General features: G+C 41.2%; 1 protein-coding gene across 2 annotated transcripts in view; it reads left to right on the top strand.

The window, feature by feature from the left end:
• Positions 1-20499, top strand: part of SNTB1 (syntrophin beta 1) — a 239078-nt gene that overhangs the window by 168622 nt on the left and 49957 nt on the right. The window lies entirely within an intron of this gene.

Below are 20499 nucleotides of genomic sequence, written 5' to 3'. Positions count from 1 at the left end.
TCATGTTCAGTTGAGACCTGTGATTAGCACAGGGGTAGCCAGGATCAGACTTGTTAAGGATGTGCTAATATGACAGTGGGCATCACTTCATGTGATGAGCCCTGTAAGGCCAACAAAAACTGTGGGGATTCCAGGAAGCATCATTGTTAACTGTGCACTTTCACAACACACACTCCTATTGACACTCTATATAATACTTCTGATACTTCCTACCTTTCATATGTTACCTCATTTGATTCTCAGTTATCCTGTGAAGTAGATACAGTTGTTTTCCTTGAATTAGACCAGCATGAGGCACTGGTTAGAAACCAGAGGAAAAGAGCAGGGAGAAGCCAAGTTGTACTAAGGGATGACTAATAACGTGAAGGCAAAAATTTCGATTTCAAAACTCTCTGCAGAGTTAGCACATTGAACTGCCACTGGATAGCAGTTAAAACTATTCCTAAATGAAAATTTCAGCTATAGTTTGTAGCGTATTGAAACCATATTAGCCTATTTTGTCTCTTTACAACACTGGCCAAGTTAACTTTTTTACATTTGTTGCTGATTTTACTCTCTTTGCTGCCTCGTCTAACTTCCATTAAGTGGCCTGAGACAGGGAGCAGAGTACCTAGCACACAATTTGTGGTAAATAAATACTTCTTGAATGAATGAATGAGTTCTGAAAGCAGAAAAAAATGACAAGAATGACATTTCTTTTCAGAAAACAACATTCTTTTTAGGTTCTTAATAGTGTACTACATTAGCAGTTTTATAAATTTGAAGTTAGATCTCAGATTTAATTAGTATGAGGGTAATTTTATATGAAACCTGTCATTAAAAGTCCTCCCGGGAGATTCAAGGTCATCCAGAAAATGTCCACCTTTGGAGAGATTTCAGCTCTGACCTGGTACTGCATTTGAAACTGTGCCTTCCTAACAGTGTCTCATTTAATTCTGCTGAGCTCTTGTAGAATGTTCAAATGTCCTTGGAATTTTCCTCATGATTCTTTTACTCCTGAAAGTAGCATGTTGACCACAAAGAGATTGTTCGTTGCATAAGGGAAAGCTGAAAAAGAAAACGTTATTAGAGAGAGAAGGAAAAGCACATGTCACCCTATGTTTTCACAGTTACTTTTCTATCTGGAAATGACATTTATATTGTTTCCTGTTTGATACCTACAAAGAGTGCACCCACAGACATGAAAGAGACCTCTTTTCAGAGTAGGAGGTGCCTGGATGTGTGATCTGCCAAATGCCTATGAACTTGGATATTTAGACAATCCTAATAGGGTAGAGATGGAGGACATGCCTGTGTTGGAATTGTCAGAAGGGGATGAATATGAAGGAATGTGAAAGCTGAAGCTAGGAGGTAGAGTGTTTTAACTGGACATATTGTCACTCCTAATAATTTTGGTAATTCTAATTCTCTTAATAAAAAGAAGGAGAAAACAAACTTTGGGTGGGCAGCTAGCATTTATTCCCATATTAAGTAAATACAAAAAAAATCATGAAAATGGTACATTAATGACTAGAGTTTGGAAAAACTACTGTGCAGGAATCAAATGTCCATGGATATCCCATTAGGAAGAAACGAAGAGGGAAAATCCCTGAGCAGAGCCTTTTCTAGATTAGAGGTTTCCTTGGGCCAACACACCTTTACTCAGGTCAATTCATTTCAGCAACATTTGTCATACTATCGTAGACACTGATGAAATGGTTAAAAAATAAAAGGCTAAGGGACTTCCCTGGTGGTCCAGTGGCTAAGACTCCACGCTCCCAGTGCAAGGGGCCCGGGTTCGATCCCTGGTCAGGGAACTAGATCTCGCATGCCACAACTAAAAGATCCCGAGTGCCACGACTAAGACCCAGCACAGCCAAATAAATAAATATTAAAAAAATAAAATTTAAAAAAAGAAGGCTATGATCCAGTGTCAGAATGAGTAATGTGGGCCAGGGAATCCCAAAGCAAGCTGTGCATCAGAATCTCCAGACGAAGTTGCAAAAAAGAGAGATGTGTAGTGTCAATCCCTAGATATTACGATTCAGTGGATTTGGGATTCTAGAATCTGTACTTTTAAGGAGTCCCCTGGTGATACTGAGGCAGAGAATCCAAGGGCACTGGTCTTTGGAAATCGCGGGGAGAAAATGAGTGCTCTGTACATTATGATTGTGCACATGGTAATTGACACGTTGATGTTTTCAAACAATAGTGGACACAAAAATTCCCGAGCCTTTGCTGTAAATGCAGGTTCCTGGTGCCACCCCCAGTGCTTCTGAAGAACTGGATCTTGGAAGGGGCAGACATCTGAATTTGTAACTAGCAGCCCAGCTGATTCAAAAGCAGGTGATCTGCACAACAAATGTTGAGAAACACTGATTTTTGAGAACTTGATATTTTCCAGGCACTGTGCTATAAACCATGTATACACAGTATCTGACTCCATCCTTCAAATAATCATATGGGAGAGGGACTTTTATTACCCCCATTTTACAGATGTGGAAACTGAAGCATGGAGAAAACTGGGTCAAGATCATACTGTAAATAGCTGAGTTGACTTGCAGACTAGAACTGTCTGACAGCAAGATTTATGATCTTAATACTAGATTGCCTCCTTGCTTTCAGGAGGTCAGAGGAAAAAAAAAAAAAAAGAATCTTCCCAGTTGAGGCAGGCTTTATGAGGCATTTAAACAAAAGTAGGATAAGGGGACTTTGGAATTTGTTGCTTGGTCCTTGGACACATAAAGTTTGAGCTGTCTCTAAAATGAAGCCTTTTTTGCTTTTGTTTGTTTAGTTATAAAACTCTGAGAGCTCCAACTGAAAGCAAGCAAGCGTGTTGATATTTTTTTCATACAGTAAATAGTGGAATGGTGTCTGGCATTATTGAATAGCTGTTGGACTAGGCCATGACTTTAGAAAATGCTGATGTGTTTTTGAGGCTGACACTCCCTACATTTTTTTGCCTTTGATAGTGTTTTTTAAAATTGAAATATAGTTGATGTACAATATAATCTTAATTTCAGGTTTATTACATAATGATTTCACATTTGCATATAGTATGAAATTATCACCACGATAAATCTAGTAACCATCAGTCACTATGCACAGTTATTACAATATTATTGACTATCTTCCTTATGCTGTATGTTACATCCTCGAGACTTATTCCTTTGACGAACTGTTGGTTTTCTCCTTTGAAGGATAAATAAAGTAAGAAAATAGATAAGGAAGCCCGCAGATACAGTGAAAACAAAACGAAGGATGCTGAGGCATAGATTATTTTTTTAATAACTTGCTCTTTTAGATTTAGTGATAATGTCAGCTGTCTTTCAAAAGATAACTTTTTAAAAACTTATAAATTTCTGCTGCCTATTAGCAGCCCTTTAGAGGGCAAATTTCCTGGGCATTAGAGAAGTAAAGGCTGTAAGTCAAAGATAACTTGTTTACCAGACAGGGACTGTAATTGAAATAGCCCTTTGGAATTAATGAAAGTATGAAATAGCTTTTCCCCAGCAGACCGAGAGAGGTCTAATTTAATTATCTGTGAGTGTCACAGATTAGAAGCAGCCTTTCATTCACTTCTAGAAGCTGAGTATGGACAGCTCATACCTAGTGAAGGGAACAAGGAATTGGAGCCATGGGTATGTGAAGAATGCCCATGGGAGAGTACAGTGATCATAGGCCTCTGGGCTCCAATGGCAGTAATGGTTAGGTCCTATTTACGGTGTTTATCGGGGGCCTGAGACACCGAGGTATGACTTCAGTCCTCCGGCATTCAGCCAGAATCTACTGAACGCCCCCCTGTATCCTAGGCATTATGTAGGCACCATGCATACCTAGATACAGTATGGAACCGTGAGCATTCTGTCCAACTGGTTTCCTTTTGGGGGACAGGGGGCAGGAGATTTCAAAACAAATGCCAAACTTCATATCACTTCATTCCATACGTTATTTTTCTAACTTGAACTAGTTGTCACCTGAGGTAGGCAGAGTAATGGTCTCCCAGAGCTGTCCACAGCCTAACCCTCAGAGTCTGTGGATATGCTGCCTTAGGTGGGAAAAGGAACTTTGCAGATGTAATTGAGTTAAAGCTCTTGAGGTGGTCAGATTTTCCTGGATTATCCAGTCGGCCCCAATTTCATCACATGGGTTCTTACAAAGGGGGGCAGGAGGGTCAGAATCAAGACAAAGGATGTGGTGACAGAAACAGAAGGAGCAATGCCATGTGGGGTCATGAGCCTAGGGATGTAGGCAGCAGCATTTGGAAGGCAAGGAAATGGATTTTCCCTTCTAGCCTCTGGAAGGAAGCAGCCCCGCCAACACCTTGATTTTAGAACTTCTGACCTCCAGAACTGTAGGATAATAAATACCACTATGTTTGCAGTAATTTCTTAGAGCAGCAATAGGAAACTAATACACAAACTTTTAAAAATAGGGAGAACTCACATAATAATACAGATTTAGGGCTTCTTTTGAAAAATCAGAGACTGGGCAATGCTGAGCCCACAGTCTTTCCTGGCAATGATCGGCTAAAGCTGAAAAGAAGCTACCTTATAACTGGGATGTGGTTAGCTTGTTTTTTTCTTGTATCTGGTCCTCTGTAGTCTCTGAATTTGTGACTGCTTGTCTAGAAGATTCTGTAGTTCATATGGCCTCCATAACATTGCTGACAGCATGTGTTTTGAATCGACCGTTATTTTAAGCCATGAGCTGGAAGGGTCAGAAGCCACTTAACTTCCTAGTGGTTCCAATATCTAGAAAGGTTTGGTAGTTACAAATATTCAAACACTATTTCATAGTCTACTGTACTCATCTGTTATATGTCCCTAAACATATGATATGTGGATGATTTAAAACCACACAGCACGTTAAACTGGACCTCACCCTCTTAGAACTTGCAAACATTTGTACTGGGGTGAACACCACCCATGAGGAAATGTGTTAACCAAAATAACAAAAACATGCAAATTAAATTTATAGTGTAATGGAATGTTTCATCACCTTTAGAAAACAAACTGTGTTTCATTTACTAGCCCCTCAATTGTTCAATGAAGAGTAAACATAAGAGACTAATTTTCGTTATAAATAGTGGAACAACCTATTATGGGTTATGAGACATTTACACCTTAGTCTTTTTTTTTTTTTTTTTTTTTTTTTTTTTTTTAACATCTTTATTGAGGTATAATTGCTTTACAATGGTGTGTTAGTTTCTGCTTTATAACAAAGTGAATCAGTCATACATAAACATATGTTCCCATATGTCTTCCCTGTTGCGTCTCCCTCCCTCCCACCCTCCCTATCCCACCCCTCCAGGCTGTCACAAAGCACCGAGCCAATATCCCTGTGCCATGCGGCTGCTTCCCACTAGCTATCTACCTTACTACGTTTGTTAGTGTGTATATGCCCATGACTCTCTCTCGCCCTGTCACAGCTCACCCTTCCCCCTCCCCATAACCTCAAGTCCGTTCTCTAGGAGGTCTGCGTCTTTATTCCTGCTTTACCCCTAGGTTCTTCATGACATTTTTTTTCTTAAATTCCATATATATGTGTTAGCATACGGTATTTGTCTTTTTCTTTCTGACTTACTTCACTCTGTATGACAGACTCTAGGTCTATCCACCTCATTACAAATAGCTCAATTTCGTTTCTTTTTATGGCTGAGTAATATTCCATTGTATATATGTGCCACATCTTCTTTATCCATTCATCCGATGACGGGCACTTAGGTTGTTTCCATCTCCGGGCTATTGTAAATAGAGCTGCAATGAACATTTTGGTACATGACTCTTTTTGAATTTTGGTTTTCTCAGGGTATATGCCCAGTAGTGGGATTGCTGGGTCATATGGTAGTTCTATTTGTAGTTTTTTAAGGAACCTCCATACTGTTCTCCATAGTGGCTGAACCAATTCACATTCCCACCAGCAGTGCAAGAGTGTTCCCTTTTCTCCACACCCTCTCCAGCATTTATTGTTTGTAGATTTTTTGATGATGGCCATTCTGACTGGTGTGAGATGATATCTCATTGTAGTTTTGATTTGCATTTCTCTAATGATTAATGATGTTGAGCATTCTTTCATGTGTTTGTTGGCAGTCTGTATATCTTCTTTGGAGAAATGTCTATTTAGGTCTTCTGCCCATTTTTGGATTGGGTTGTTTGTTTTCTTGTTATTGAGCTGCATGAGCTGCTTGTAAATTTTGGAGATTAATCCTTTGTCGGTTGCTTCATTTGCAAATATTTTCTCCCATTCTGAGGGTTGTCTTTTGGTCCTGTTTATGGTTTCCTTTGCGGTGCAAAAGCTTTGAAGTTTCATTAGGTCCCATTTGTTTATTTTTGTTTTTATTTCCATTACTCTAGGAGGTGGGTCAGAAAGGATCTTGCTGTGATTTATGTCATAGAGTGTTCTGCCTATGTTTTCCTCTAAGAGTTTGATAGTTTCTGGCCTTACATTTAGGTCTTTAATCCATTTTGAGCTTATTTTTGTGTATGGTGTTAGGGAGTGATCTAATCTCATACTTTTACATGTACCTGTCCAGTTTTCCCAGCACCACTTATTGAAGAGGCTGTCCTTTCTCCATTGTACATTACTGCCACCTTTATCAAAGATAAGGTGTCCATATGTGCATGGGTTTATCTCTGGGCTTTCTATCCTGTTCCATTGATCTATCTTTCTGTTTTTGTGCCAGTACCATACCGTCTTGATAACTGTAGCTTTGTAGTATAGTCTGAAGTCAGGGAGCCTGATTCCTCCAGTTCCTTCTTTCGTTCTCAAGATTGCTTTGGCTATTCGGGGTCTTTTGTGTTTCCATACAAATTGTGAAATTTTTTGTTCTAGTTCTGTGAAAAATGCCAGTGGTAGTTTGATAGGGATTGCATTGAATCTATAGATTGCTTTGGGTAGTAGAGTCATTTTCACAATGTTGATTCTTCCAATCCAAGAACATGGTATATCTCTCCATCTATTTGTATCATCTTTAATTTCTTTCATCAGTGTCTTATAATTTTCTGCATACAGGTCTTTTGTCTCCTTAGGTAGGTTTATTCCTAGATATTTTATTCTTTTTGTTGCAATGGTAAATGGGAGTGTTTTCTTGATTTCACTTTCAGATTTTTCATCATTAGTATATAGGAATGCCAGAGATTTCTGTGCATTAATTTTGTATCCTGCCACTTTACCAAATTCATTGATTAGCTCTAGTAGTTTTCTGGTAGCATCTTTAGGGTTCTCTATGTATAGGATCATGTCATCTGCAAACAGTGACAGCTTTACTTCTTCTTTTCCGATTTGGATTCCTTTTATTTCCTTTTCTTCTCTGATTGCTGTGGCTAAAACTTCCAAAACAATGTTGAATAATAGTGGTGAGAGTGGGCAACCTTGTCTTGTTCCTGATCTTAGTGGAAATGCTTTCAGTTTTTCACCATTGAGGATGATGTTTGCTGTGGGCTTGTCATATATGGCCTTTATTATGTTGAGGAAAGTTCCCTCTATGCCTACTTTCTGCAGGGTTTTTATCATAAATGGGTGTTGAATTTTGTCAAAAGCTTTCTCTGCATCTATTGAGATGATCATATGGTTTTTCTCCTTCAATTTGTTAATATGGTTTATCACATTGATAGTTTTGCGTATATTGAAGAATCCTTGCATTCCTGGAATAAACCCCACTTGATCATGGTGTATGATCCTTTTAATGTGCTGTTGGATTCTGTTTGCTAGTATTTTGTTGAGGATTTTTGCATCTATGTTCATCAGTGATATTGGCCTGTAGTTTTCTTTCTTTGTGACATCCTTGTCTGGTTTTGGTATCAAGGTGATGGTGGCCTCGTAGAAGGAGTTTGGGAGTGGTCCTCCCTCTGCTATATTTTGGAAGAGTTTGAGAAGGATAGGTGTTAGCTCTTCTCTAAATGTTTGATAGAATTCGCCTGTAAAGCCATCTGGTCCTGGGCTTTTCTTTGTTGGAAGGTTTTTAATCACAGTTTCAATTTCAGTGCTTGTGATTGGTCTGTTCATATTTTCTATTTCTTCCTGATTCAGTCTTGGCAGGTTGTGCATTTCTAAGAATTTGTCCATTTCTTCCAGATTGTCCATTTTATTGGCATAGAGTTGCTTGTAGTAATCTCTCATGATCTCTTTTATCTCTGCAGTGTCAGTTGTTACCTCTCCTTTTTCATTTCTAATTCTATTGATTTGAGTCTTCTCCCTTTTTTTCTTGATGAGTCTGGCTAGTGGTTTATCTATTTTGTTTATCTTCTCAAAGAACCAGCTTTTAGTTTTATTGATCTTTGCTATTGTTTCCTTCATTTCTTTTTCATTTATTTCTGATCTGATTTTTATGATTTCTTTCCTTCTGCTAGCTTTGGGGTTTTTTTGTTCTTCTTTCTCTAATTGCTTGAGGTGCAAGGTTAGGTTGTTTATTCGAGATGTTTCCTGCTTCTTAAGGTGGGCTTGTATTGCTATAAACTTCCCCCTTAGAACTGCTTTTGCTGCATCCCACAGGTTTTGGGTCGTTGTGTCTCCATTGTCATTTGTTTCTAGGTATTTTTTGATTTCCTCTTTGATTTCTTCAGTGATATCTTCATTATTAAGTAGTGCATTGTTTAGCCTCCATGTGTTTGTATTTTTTACAGATCTTTTCCTGTAATTGATATCTAGTCTCATGGCGTTGTGGTCAGAAAAGATACTTGATACAATTTCAATTTTCTTAAATTTACCAAGGCTTGATTTGTGACCTAAGATATGATCTATCCTGGAGAATGTTCCATGAGCACTTGAGAAAAATGTGTATTCTGTTGTTTTTGGATGGAGTGTCCTATAAATATCAATTAAGTCCATCTTGTTTAATGTATCATTTAAAGCTTGTGTTTCCTTATTTATTTTCATTTTGGATGATCTGTCCATGGGTGAAAGTGGGGTGTTTAAGTCCCCTACTATGAATGTGTTACTGTCGATTTCCCCTTTTATGGCTGTTAGTATTTGCCTTATGTATTGAGGTGCTCCTATGTTGGGTGCATAAATATTTACAATTGTTATATCTTCTTCTTGGATCGATCCCTTGATCATTATGTAGTGTCCTTCTTTGTCTCTTTTAATAGTCCTTATTTTAAAGTCTATTTTGTCTGATATGAGAATTGCTACTCCAGCTTTCTTTTGGCTTCCATTTGCATGGAATATCTTTTTCCATCCCCTTACTTTCAGTCTGTATGTGTCTCTAGGTCTGAAGTGGGTCTCTTGTAGACAGCATATATAAGGGTCTTGTTTTTGTATCCATTCAGCTAATCTGTGTCTTTTGGTGGGAGCATTTAGTCCATTTACATTTAAGGTAATTATCGATATGTATGTTCCTATTCCCATTTTCTAAATTGTTTTGGGTTCATTATTATAGGTCTTTTCCTTCTCTTGTGTTTCTTGCCTAGAAAAGATCCTTTAGCATTTGTTGTAAAGCTGGTTTGGTGGTGCTGAACTCTCTCAGCTTTTGCTTGTCTGTAAAGGTTTTAATTTCTCCGTCAAATCTGAATGAGATCCTTGCTGGGTAGAGTAGTCTTGGCTGCATGTTTTTCTCCTTCATCACTTTCAGTATGTCCTGCCACTCCCTTCTGGCTTGTAGGGTTTCTGCTGAGAGATCAGCTGTTAACCTTATGGGGATTCCCTTATGTGTTATTTGTTGTTTTTCCCTTGCTGCTTTTAATATGCTTTCTTTGTATTTAATTTTTGACAGTTTGATTAATATGTGTCTTGGCGTATTTCTCCTTGTATTTATCTTGTATGGGACTCTCTGTGCTTCCTGGACTTGATTAACTATTTCCTTTCCCATGTTAGGGAAGTTTTCAACTATAATCTCTTCAAATATTTTCTCAGTCCCTTTCTTTTTCTCTTCTTCTTCTGGAACCCCTATAATTCGAATGTTGGTGCGTTTAATGTTGTCCCAGAGGTCTCTGAGACTGTCCTCAGTTCTTTTCATTCTTTTTTCTTTATTCTGCTCTGCAGTAGTTATTTCCACTATTTTATCTTCCAGGTCACTTATCCGTTCTTCTGCCTCAGTTATTCTGCTATTGATCCCATCTAGAGTACTTTTAATTTCATTTATTGTGTTGTTCATCGTTGCTTGTTTCATCTTTAGTTCTTCTAGGTCCTTGTTAACTGATTCTTGCATTTTGTCCAATCTATTGTCCATTCTATCTCCAAGATTTCGGATCAACCTTACTATCATTATTCTGAATTCTCTTTCAGGTAGACTGCCTATTTCCTCTTCATTTGTTAGGTCTGGTGCATTTTTATCTTGCTCCTTTATCTGCTGTGTGTTTTTCTGTCTTCTCATTTTGCTTATCTTACTGTGTTTGGGGTCTCCTTTTTGCAGGCTGCAGGTTCGTAGTTCCTCCTGTTTTTGATGTCTGTCTCCAGTGGCTAAGGTTGGTTCAGTGGGTTGTGTAGGCTTCCTGGTGGAGGGGACTAGTGCCTGTGTTGTGGTGGATGAGGCTGGATCTTGTCTCTCTAGTGGGCAGGTTCACGTCTGGTGGTGTGTTTGGGGGTGTCTGTGGCCTTATTATGATTTTAGGCAGCCTCTCTGCTAATGGGTGAGGTTGTGTTCCTGTTTTGCTAGTTGTTTGGCATAGGTTTTCCAGCACTGTGGCTTGCTGGTCGTTGAGTGAAGCTGGGTGCTAGTGTTAAGATGGAGGTCTCTGGGAGATCTTCGCCGTTTGATATTATGTGGAGCTGGGAGGTCTCTTGTTGATCCGTGTCCTGAAGTTGGCTCTCCTACCTCAGAGGCAGAGCCCTGCCTCCTGGCTGGAGCACCAAAAGCTTTTCATCCACACGGCTCAGGATAAAAGGGAGAAAAAGTAGAGGGAATTAGTAGAAGTATGAGGAAAGAAAGAAGGAAAGGAGGGTAGGAAGGAAGGAAGAAAGAAAGAAAGAAGCAAAGAAGGAAAGAAGGCAAGAAGGAAAGAAAGGAGGGAGGGAGGGAGGAAGGAAGGAAGGAGGGAAAGAAGGAAAAAAGACAGAAAGAAAGAAGATACAGTAAAAATAAAATAAAGTATAATAAAGTTATTGAATTAAAAAATTCTTATTTAGAAAAAAAAAAAAGGGACGGAAAGAACCTTAGGACAAATGTTGGCAGCAAAGCTATACAGACAAAATCTTACACAGAAGCATACACATACACCCTCACTAAAAGAGGTAAATGGGGAAAAATCCTAAATCTTGCTGTCAGAGACCACCTCCTCAATTTGGGATGATTCGTTGTCTAAAGGAGGGAAGGAAGGACGGAAAGAAAGAAAGAAAGAACGAAGGTAAAGTATAATATTGTTATTAAAATTAATTATTAAAAAAATTAAAAAAAAAAACATGGACGGATAGAACCCTAGGACAAATGGTGGAAGCAAGACTATACAGACAAGATCTCACACAGAAGCATACACATACACACTCACAAAAAGAGGAAAGGGGAAAAAATCATAGATCTTGCTCCTAAAGTCCACTTCCTTAATTTGGGATGATTGGTTGTCTATTCAGGTATTCCATAGATGCAGGGTATATCAAGTTGATTGTGGAGCTTTAATCCGCTGCTTCTGAGGCTGCTGGGAGAGATTTCCCTTTCTCTTCTTTGTTCTCACAGCTCCCAGGGCTAAGCTTTGGATTTGGCCCTGCCACTGCGTGTAGATCGCTGGAGGGCGTCTGTTTTTTGCTCAGACAGGATGGGGTTAAAAGAGCCGCTGATTGGGGGCTCTGGCGCACTCAGGCCGGCGGGGACGGAGGGGCACAGAGTGCGGGGCGGGCCTGCGGTGGCAAAGGCCGGCGTGACTTTTCACCAGCCTGAGGCGCGCTGTGCGCTGTCCCTGGGAAGTTGTCCCTGGATCCCGGGAACCTGGCAGTGGCGGGCTGCACAGGCTCCGCGGAAGAGGGGTGTGGAGAGTGACCTGTGCTCGCACACAGGCCCCTCGGTGGCGGCAGCAGCAGCCTTAACGTCTCCCGCCCGCCTCTGGGGTCCGCGCTTTTAGCCGCGGCTTGCGCCCGTCTCTGGATTCCGCGCTTTCAGCCGCGGCTCGCGCCCGTCTCTGGATTCCGCGCTTTCAGCCGCGGCTCGCGCCCGTCTCTGGGGTCCGCGCTTTCAGCCGCGGCTCGCGCCCGTCTCTGGCGTTCGCGCTTTTAGCCGCGGCTCGCGCCCGTCTCTGGAGTTCCTTTAAGCAGCGTTCTTAAACCCCTCTCCTCACGCCCCAGGAAACAAAGAGGGAAGGAAAAGTCTCCTGCCTCTTCGGCAGGTGCAGGCTTTTCCCCGGACTCCCTCCCGGCTAGCAGTGGTGCACTAACCCCTTCAGGCTATGTTCAAGCCGCCAACCCCAGTCCTCTCCCTGCGCTCCGGCCTCAGCTCGCAGCCCCGCCCGCCCCGGCGGGTGAGCAGACAAGCCTCTCGGGCTGGTGAGTGCCGGTCGGCACCGATCCTCTGTGCGGGAATCTCCCCGCTTTGCCCTCCGCACCCGTTGCTGTGCAGTCCTCCGCGGCTTCGAAGCTCCCCCCTCCGCCTCCCGCAGTCTCCGCCCGCGAAGGGGCTTCCTAGTGTGTGGAAACTTTTCCTCCTTCACAGCTCCCTCCCACTGGTGCAGGTGCCGTCCCTATTCTTTTGTCTCTGTTTTTTCTTTTGCCCTACCCAGGTACGTGGGGGGTTTCTTGCCTTTTGGGAGGTCTGAGGTCTTCTGCCAGCCTTCAGTAGGTGTTCTGTAGGAGTTGTTCCACGTGTATATGTATTTCTGGTGTATCTGTGGGGAGGAAGGTGATCTCCGCGTCTTACTCTTCCGCCATCTTCCGCCTTCTCTCTACACCTTAGTCTTGAAATACTTTAATGAGATGTGAGACTGGGGGAGTCAAGAGCTTTGATGATTAGGAAGGGAAGTTAGGAGCTTGGATTAGACTGATGTCTGGCCTGAGTGAAGCCCTACGTGCCAGGAGGTGGGAAAGAGGGGCAAAGGGAAGGACCCGTGGGAAACAGCCTGCTGCGTGGGTGCACAGAACAGGATCCCGGCTCTCCAGCCTGCAGGAAGCATCATGGCTGAGTTCCCAGCCGTCTTCCCTCCTACCTTTTACCTCATTTTCCCACATCATCCCCCTTTTCTTGTAGGAGACAGCTTTGTGATACGAAAGTATCACAGCTTTGAAGACAGGAACTAATGTAACCTTGGCTGTACGTGACCTCTCTCAACCACAGTTTCTTCTATAAAATGGGGATAATAATAAATGCCTCATCGTGTTGGAAGGATTGAAAGAAGTGAAACATATCACAGTGCTTGTCTTATTTCCTAGAGCTGCCATAACAAACTGCCGCAAACTGGGTGGGTTAAACAACAGAAATGTATTGCCTCACAGTTCCGGAAGCTAGAAACCCAAGATTCAGGCGCTGGCAGGGTTGGTTCCCTCTGAGGGCTGTGAGGGAGAATCTGTTCCTTGTTTCTCTCCTAGCTTCTGCTGGGTTGCTGGCAACCTTAGGCATTTTGTGACTTCTAGAAGCATCACCCTGATCTCTGCCTGCGTGTTCATGTGATGTGCTCCTTGTGTGTGTGTCTGTGTCCAGATGTCCCCTGGTATAAGCACACCAATCATATTAGATTAGGGGCCCCTGTATTCTGGTATAACCTCATCTTAATTAATTACATCTGCAATGACCATATTTCGAAAAATGGTCACATATTGTAGTACTGGAGTTAAGACTTCAACATATGAATTTGGGGGAGGGGGCAACACAGTACAACCCGTAACGGTGCTCATCATAGAGTAGGCTCTTAATACGTGTTTACTCTCTCAGCCGTATCCTCCCTTGATAAAGAGAATTCTTCCTTGTCATATAGATTTTTAAATTGTCAGATTTAAATGACTCAAAATCTAATAAGCCTCACACATGTCAGAATGGCTGTCATCAGAAAGCAACAGATAACAAGTGTTCACGAGGGTGTGGAGAAAAGGAAACCCTCTTGCGCTGTTGGTGCGAATGTAAATTGGTGCAGCCACTGTGGAAAACAGTATGGAGGTTCCTCAAAAAACTGAAAACAGGGCTTCCCTGGTGGCGCAGTGGTTGAGAGTCTGCCTGCCGATGCAGGGGGACACGGGTTCGTGCCCCGGTCCGGGAAGATCCCACATGCCGCGGAGCGGCTGGGCCCGTGAGCCATGGCCGCTGAGCCTGCGCGTCCGGAGCCTGTGCTCCGCAACGGGAGAGGCCACAATAGTGAGAGGCCTGCGTACCGCAAAAAAACAAACAAACAAACAACCTGGCTGTGCACTTACCTCCGTGGATATGTGTGATCTGCCCTAAGGTTGGCTTCATTATGAAATACCGGGGACCAAGGCATTACTTTTAATAGAGCCACCAAGGCCTCTGGGAGAGTCCGTTAGCATCTGACCTTCTGCATACTCAGTAAATAAGATAACTTTCAAAAAAATCTACTCTGGGTCTGCAAGTGTTCAAAGGGAAAAAAAGACAAAACTGGAAAACTGACTGAAAATATAGTGGGTTCAGACCATTTTCTTATGATTAATTTCTTGTCTTAACCTTGCGCCCCCAGTTCAGAACGTGACCTGGTTTGGAAATAGGGTCTTTGCAGATGTAATTAGTTGAGTTCATATTGGAATACAGTAGGCTCTAAATTCAATGATGGGTGTGCTTATAAGGCCATAAGAAGACACAAAGAAAGCAGTCCATGTGACAACGGAAGCAGAGATTGGACGCATGCAGTACGAAGCCACAAAACACCAGGGAGTACTGGTAGCTACCACATGATAGGAAGAGGCAAGGAAGAATTCTTCCCTGGAGTCTCCAGAGGGAGCATCGTCCTGTCGACACCTGAGGTGACTGATTTATCTATCACCCAAGCGCCAGAGTCTCACCTCACTAACTTGTATGTTGACTCTGGTGAGCATTCCAACCCTAAGCCCAGAATCTGGGGCATTACTATATATGGCTTAGAGGAGTCCAGACCCAGTGTCACAGTTTGGCAGAAGAGAGCAAGCTTGAACCTGAGGACTGCTGCTGTTGGTTGTTGGGAGAGTTGGCCTATAAAAATGATGTCCTCTTTAATTGCCCCACAGTCAGACTATATTTTTCATCCCATAGTTTTCACTCTGCTTTCTCCAGCATTTTTCATCACTGTCTTGACATCCAGCAGACAAAAGGGATCACTCAGTCTGCTGCTCACTCTAAGCCACCTTGAATTCACCGTGTAATCCAGGTGCCAAACAATTTGGGAATTGTGTGAGAGGCGAGAAATTAGTCCTGTGAAGCTGAGGCTCCCCCAGAACCCCGTCCTGAACCTTCTTTTTCTAGCCTTCTTCCCCTTTCTCCTTTGCTTTCTCTTTCTTTCCATTCTCCTCTGCGTCAAGCTGTGGATGACCCACCTGGCTCCTGAATGCTGGGTCTCGGTGTGGTTCAGGACCACTTGGAAGAGAGTTGCAGGTTGCGTGGGACTTGCTTAGCGCTTCCCTGTGCTCCCTTTGGTAAATTGGAGATGATCTTTATCTGCCTCTCGGAGAGTTGGTGCAGGGATTATCTAATGTTTGTAACGCATTTGGAAGTCGATAACTGCTAATTATTTTACCCTGCTATCCTGTCCTTTGTTCTAAATACTTTGCAACCTGAGGTGAAAAGACATAAATTAAAAAGTGGTCGAGATAACCATGATCTCCAAAACCAAGGTTGTGATTGACCTTCTTTTATGAACTGCTTTCACTCTACTGTTAGTCACTCCGCTTATGCTACACCTTCCTTCCTGAGCAGGATGGATGGAAGAAGAGTGCACTCGAGGTACGCAATGGAGAGAGTTAAGCTGCCAGTACCTGCCGTCTGGGAAGAGCTTTATATGCATTGTCTCATTCAACCCTCATATAATATGCATAGGAGGTCATGATTAGCATCTTACACATCAGTGAACAAGTGCTTATGGCAGTTCTGCTAAGAACTGGTAAAGCCAGATTTTGAAGATGTTGTTTGGCTCCAAACACTTCTTCCTCACCTTGTGCTCAAGTAGAAGGAGAAAATAGGTATGTTGTTTGTAATGAGGTGGATGGACCTAGAGTCTGTCATACAGAGTGAAGTAAGTCAGAAAGAGAAAAACAAATACCGTATGCTAACACATATATATGGAATCTAAAAAAAAATGGTACTGATGAACCTAGGGGCAGGACAGGCATAAAGACACAGATGTAGAGAATGGACTTGAGGACACGGGGAGGGGGAAGGGTAAGCTGGGACGAAGTGAGAGAGTGGCATGGATGTATATACACTACCAAATGTAAAATAGATGGCTAGTGGGAAGCAGTCGCATAGCACAGGGAGATCAGCTCGGTGCTTTGTGACCACCTAGAGGGGTGGGATAGGGAGGGTGGGAGGGAGACCTCCGCAAGAGGGAGGGGATATAGGGATATATGTATACATATAGCTGATCACTTGGTTATACAGCAGAAACTAACACACCATTGTAAAGCAATTATACTCCAATAAAGATGTTAAAAAAAAAAGAAAATAAGTATGTTGGGAAGAGTGAGTTGGTATGAGGAGAGAAAAAGAGACCCACACATTGTTTTTTGCCCTGTGAGCAAAGTCCACTGAACACAGAAGAGGTATAAAGCAAGAGTCTAGAAACTAAAGCAGTCCCAGCCTATATAGCAGGGAATTTTAAACTAAAAAAAAAAAAAAAAAAAAAATCTGATTTTCAATTGGAGAGGCTGTTAGCAATAATTTAGTCTTACCCTATCCTTTGACAGATGAGGACATTAGAGCTCCAAAGGCAAATAATTCTTGCCCAAGGTCACTCAGATCTTTAATTTGATATTCTTAGTAGAAAGAGCTAATATTTTTTAATTCCATAGACCTCTTTACTTATTGTTTGTTAATTTTTATCTATTTTATTTATTTATTTATTTATTGAGTTATAACTGACATATAGCACTGTATAAGTTTAAGGTATGCGGCATAATGATTTGACTTACCATACATCATGGACTGATTATCACAATAAGTTTAGTGAACATCCACCATCTCGTAAAGATACAAAATAAAAGAAAAAATATATATATTTTCCTTGTGATGAGAAAATTTGCTCTCAACAACTTTCATATATAGCACACAGCAGTGTTAATTGTATTAATCATATTGTACATCATTAGTACTTATTTATTTTGTAACTGCAAGTTTGTACCTTTTGACCATCTTCCTCCAATTCCCCCTCCCCCATCCCCACCTCTGAACCGCAGATCTGATCTCTTTTTCTATGAGTTTGTTTGTTTGAAGTATAATTGACCTACAACACTATATTAGTTCCAGGTGCACAACACAGTGATTCGATATTTCTACACATTGCAAAATGATCACCACGAGAAAACCTAACGTGTTTAAGACTTGCCTGTTTACTGTACTCAAGACATTTCTAAGTTCTTTATGTGTATTTATTCATTTAACTTTTACAGCTCTAAGAGGCAACAGCATCATTCTTTTCTTTGCAAGTACCTACAGAAAGGGCACGGAAAAGTTTTGGGGTTTTTTTTTGTATTTTTCATTATCTTATAACTTTAATTTTTTTTAACATCTTTATTGGCGTATAATTGCTTTACAATGGTATGTTAGTTTCTGCTTTGGTAAAACCATCTCTTTGAAAGTAATCTGCAGATTCCAGGTATTTTAGAGGAAACGAGTTCAGCAGTTTTCAAACGTATTTCAGTGTTTGTTAGGAACCCCGCTCAGAGATGTGAGTTGTTGGAGGATAAAGCCATAAAGTCTGGGACCCCAACCCGGCTGCAACCCTATACAAACTCTCTTTCAGTTGTTTCACATTTTGTTTTATGACTAGATGACTGTTGAGACCTGCCTCAAATTGAGGATTCAATGACTACTTCCCTCAATTCTTTTTTAAATTGAGATAAAATTGACATAGAACATTGTGTAAGTTTAAGGTATACAACGTGTTGATTTCATACATTTATATCTACTTCCCTCAGTTTTCAACCTTGACTTCTTACCACTCTCTCTTAGATTCTGCTTGTCTTTTCATAAACCTTTTCTCTCATGCTCTGCAGAGGTGACTGTGCAATATCCCCCTATGGGATTTAGCTCACTTCAGTTGCGCATCAGAATAATTTCAAAATTGAATGTCTGTTTCCCTGCTTTTTCGCTTCACCTTCTTCATTAGAAACATGATCAGTTCTTGAGTCTCTGACCGATGCAGCATCTGATGGCGGGAAGCTGGAGTGGAGATGAAAGTTGTCACATCCGTTTCAGGAGTCACGTTTCAGTAAAATGCAGACACATCCCCAGAATTGTTGCATAGACACTGGAGAATCTTTGGGTGCCAGGAAATTTGGACTTGTAACAGAAGTTGTCACCAAACTACAACCTAAATATTCAAGCCTGAAGAAAAGTGTCCTTGAAAGGCTTTACAATGTGGAGCTCACGTGGCCCAAAGCATAGTTTTAAAAACCTGTTCTTCAACATGAATATTTTCTCCTTGGAAAGTCGGTGGTCCTCATGAGCAGACTTCTGCCTTTGAGCATCCACATAGTATCAAAACGAACATTCTGTACACAAGGATGGTGGGGATTGCCCACTCTGAGTCTTCTTGCAGCAGAATTAACTTATCAACACCGAAGTCTTAGTAAACCACAAAATGTTTTAGGGCTTTGGTATTATTCATACCTATATATGCCACTTAACATGTGGGTGAGTTTATGATTCCACCATTAGAAAGGTCTGCACTTTACTGATGGTATTTACTGTTGACATTTATTTTACAAACTTAATATTGTTTTTGAAGAATGATGCTTAGTTGTGTTCACATTTAAGTGACTGGTTCCAGTCAAAGTTAATGGATCAGATGTGACGAGGTAAGTAAGACAGGCGCTTTGGGAGGATTGTTTGTAGCTTCTCCAGTCCTATTTAATGAGCTGGAAAAGTAATTTACTAGGTTTAATGTAGAGGCTGGAAAAAATTTATTCTAAACCCCCCAAACACTTTATGCCTTGAGACCATAGCTTATTCACCTTGTAGGGTCTGGTACATTGCCTTCTCTAACAATTCATTTTGATCTCTTGAAGATACTGTTGGAAAAAGCAATAAGCTAAGGCTCAATTTTTTTGTATGCATAAAATGCATAAAGGGGGAAATAAGCCAAGCAGTCATTCACATTCTAGTATAAATAGCTCTACAGGGGATTCCTTCATTCTAAAAAGTAAATGTTTATTTGGAATTGTTGGAAGGTGGGCATTCAAAAGTAAAGGTGGTCATTGTGTAATGAATTCTTCCTGGGAGGAGAATGAGTTGAAATTGTCAGCACCAAAGATAATCGTGTCTTGCCTTATAGTTTTTCCCAGGGAAAGCAGGTAGTTATATTGTTGCTGTTTCCAAAGAATACCTTTTTTTGATAAGTTTAAAAATTGGTGAGCCTGCCACAATTTTCCCATCCTGAGTTTCACCATCTGCCAGGTACCAGGCTCAGCACATAACATGCACTGTCTCATTTAATCTCCTCTCCAGCATTATGAGGTCCATGCTACTAAACAGGCTCTAAATGATGTTTAATCTGCATTTTAGACATTTTAACTCAATCTTCACAACAACCCTCTGATATAGGTACTATTATTTCCCCATTTTACAGATACAAAAACTGAGATACAAAGAGGGTAACTGACTTGCCCAAGATCCCACGGTCTTGTGGGGATGTTGTAGCAAATTGTGGAGCTATGATTTATGTTCAGGCATTCTAGCTCCAGAATATACTGTTGTATGTTATCAGTGAGGAAACAGAAGGACAGAGAATAACAACTTGCTCCAAGTTATACAGGTCAGGCAGCCTATAAGCTACATAAACCTACAAAAGCTCAACCCTCATATCATCCTGCACACCTTCTCTCTGATCAGTCAGTTGTAAAGCCACACACACTTGCTTCCACCTCAATACAGATCTCACTGTGGTGCTTAGAAAAGATAATGATAAGCATAGAAAGGGAAGAAATTGCTTTATCATTTATTTAGCTTACTGTTTATTTAGTTTACTGTTTCTTTTATTTCTGAAGAAATTGGAGATGGTGGTTCATTATGAGAGAGTTGAATCATCACTGGATTAACTGCCAGTATCAAAGACAATCTTAATCTCGTCTACAGCAGTGTTTGTTATCTTTCATGATGATAAGAATCACCTGAAGATCTGGTAAAGTGCAGATTCTGATTCAATAGGTCTGGGATGGACCTGAGATTCTGCATTTCTAGCAAGCTTCCAGGTGATGCTGATGCTACTGGAACATGATCTGTGCTTGGAGTACCAAGGCTAGAGTACTGAGCTTTTCCAAACTGATCAGAAAGATTTATGCCAGGGCCCAGAGTTCAAGTGGGAAGGAGGGCATTTTCATGGGTGGAAGAACACTTAGGGAGTCTGGTCAAATCAACACTGGGCAGAGGAGGGATGGCTCATGAGATAAGGTCTGAGCTACACAGACTCTCAGGATTGAAAGGAACTTTAAAGGTCATCTGGTCCAAACATCCAGCTGATGTTTGAATCCTCT

The sequence above is a fragment of the Leucopleurus acutus genome, assembly GCF_964270905.1.
Source record: "Leucopleurus acutus genome assembly, chromosome: 17".
NCBI classification, from domain to species: domain Eukaryota; kingdom Metazoa; phylum Chordata; class Mammalia; order Artiodactyla; family Delphinidae; genus Leucopleurus; species Leucopleurus acutus.
This window is presented reverse-complemented; position numbering and strand designations above follow the sequence as displayed.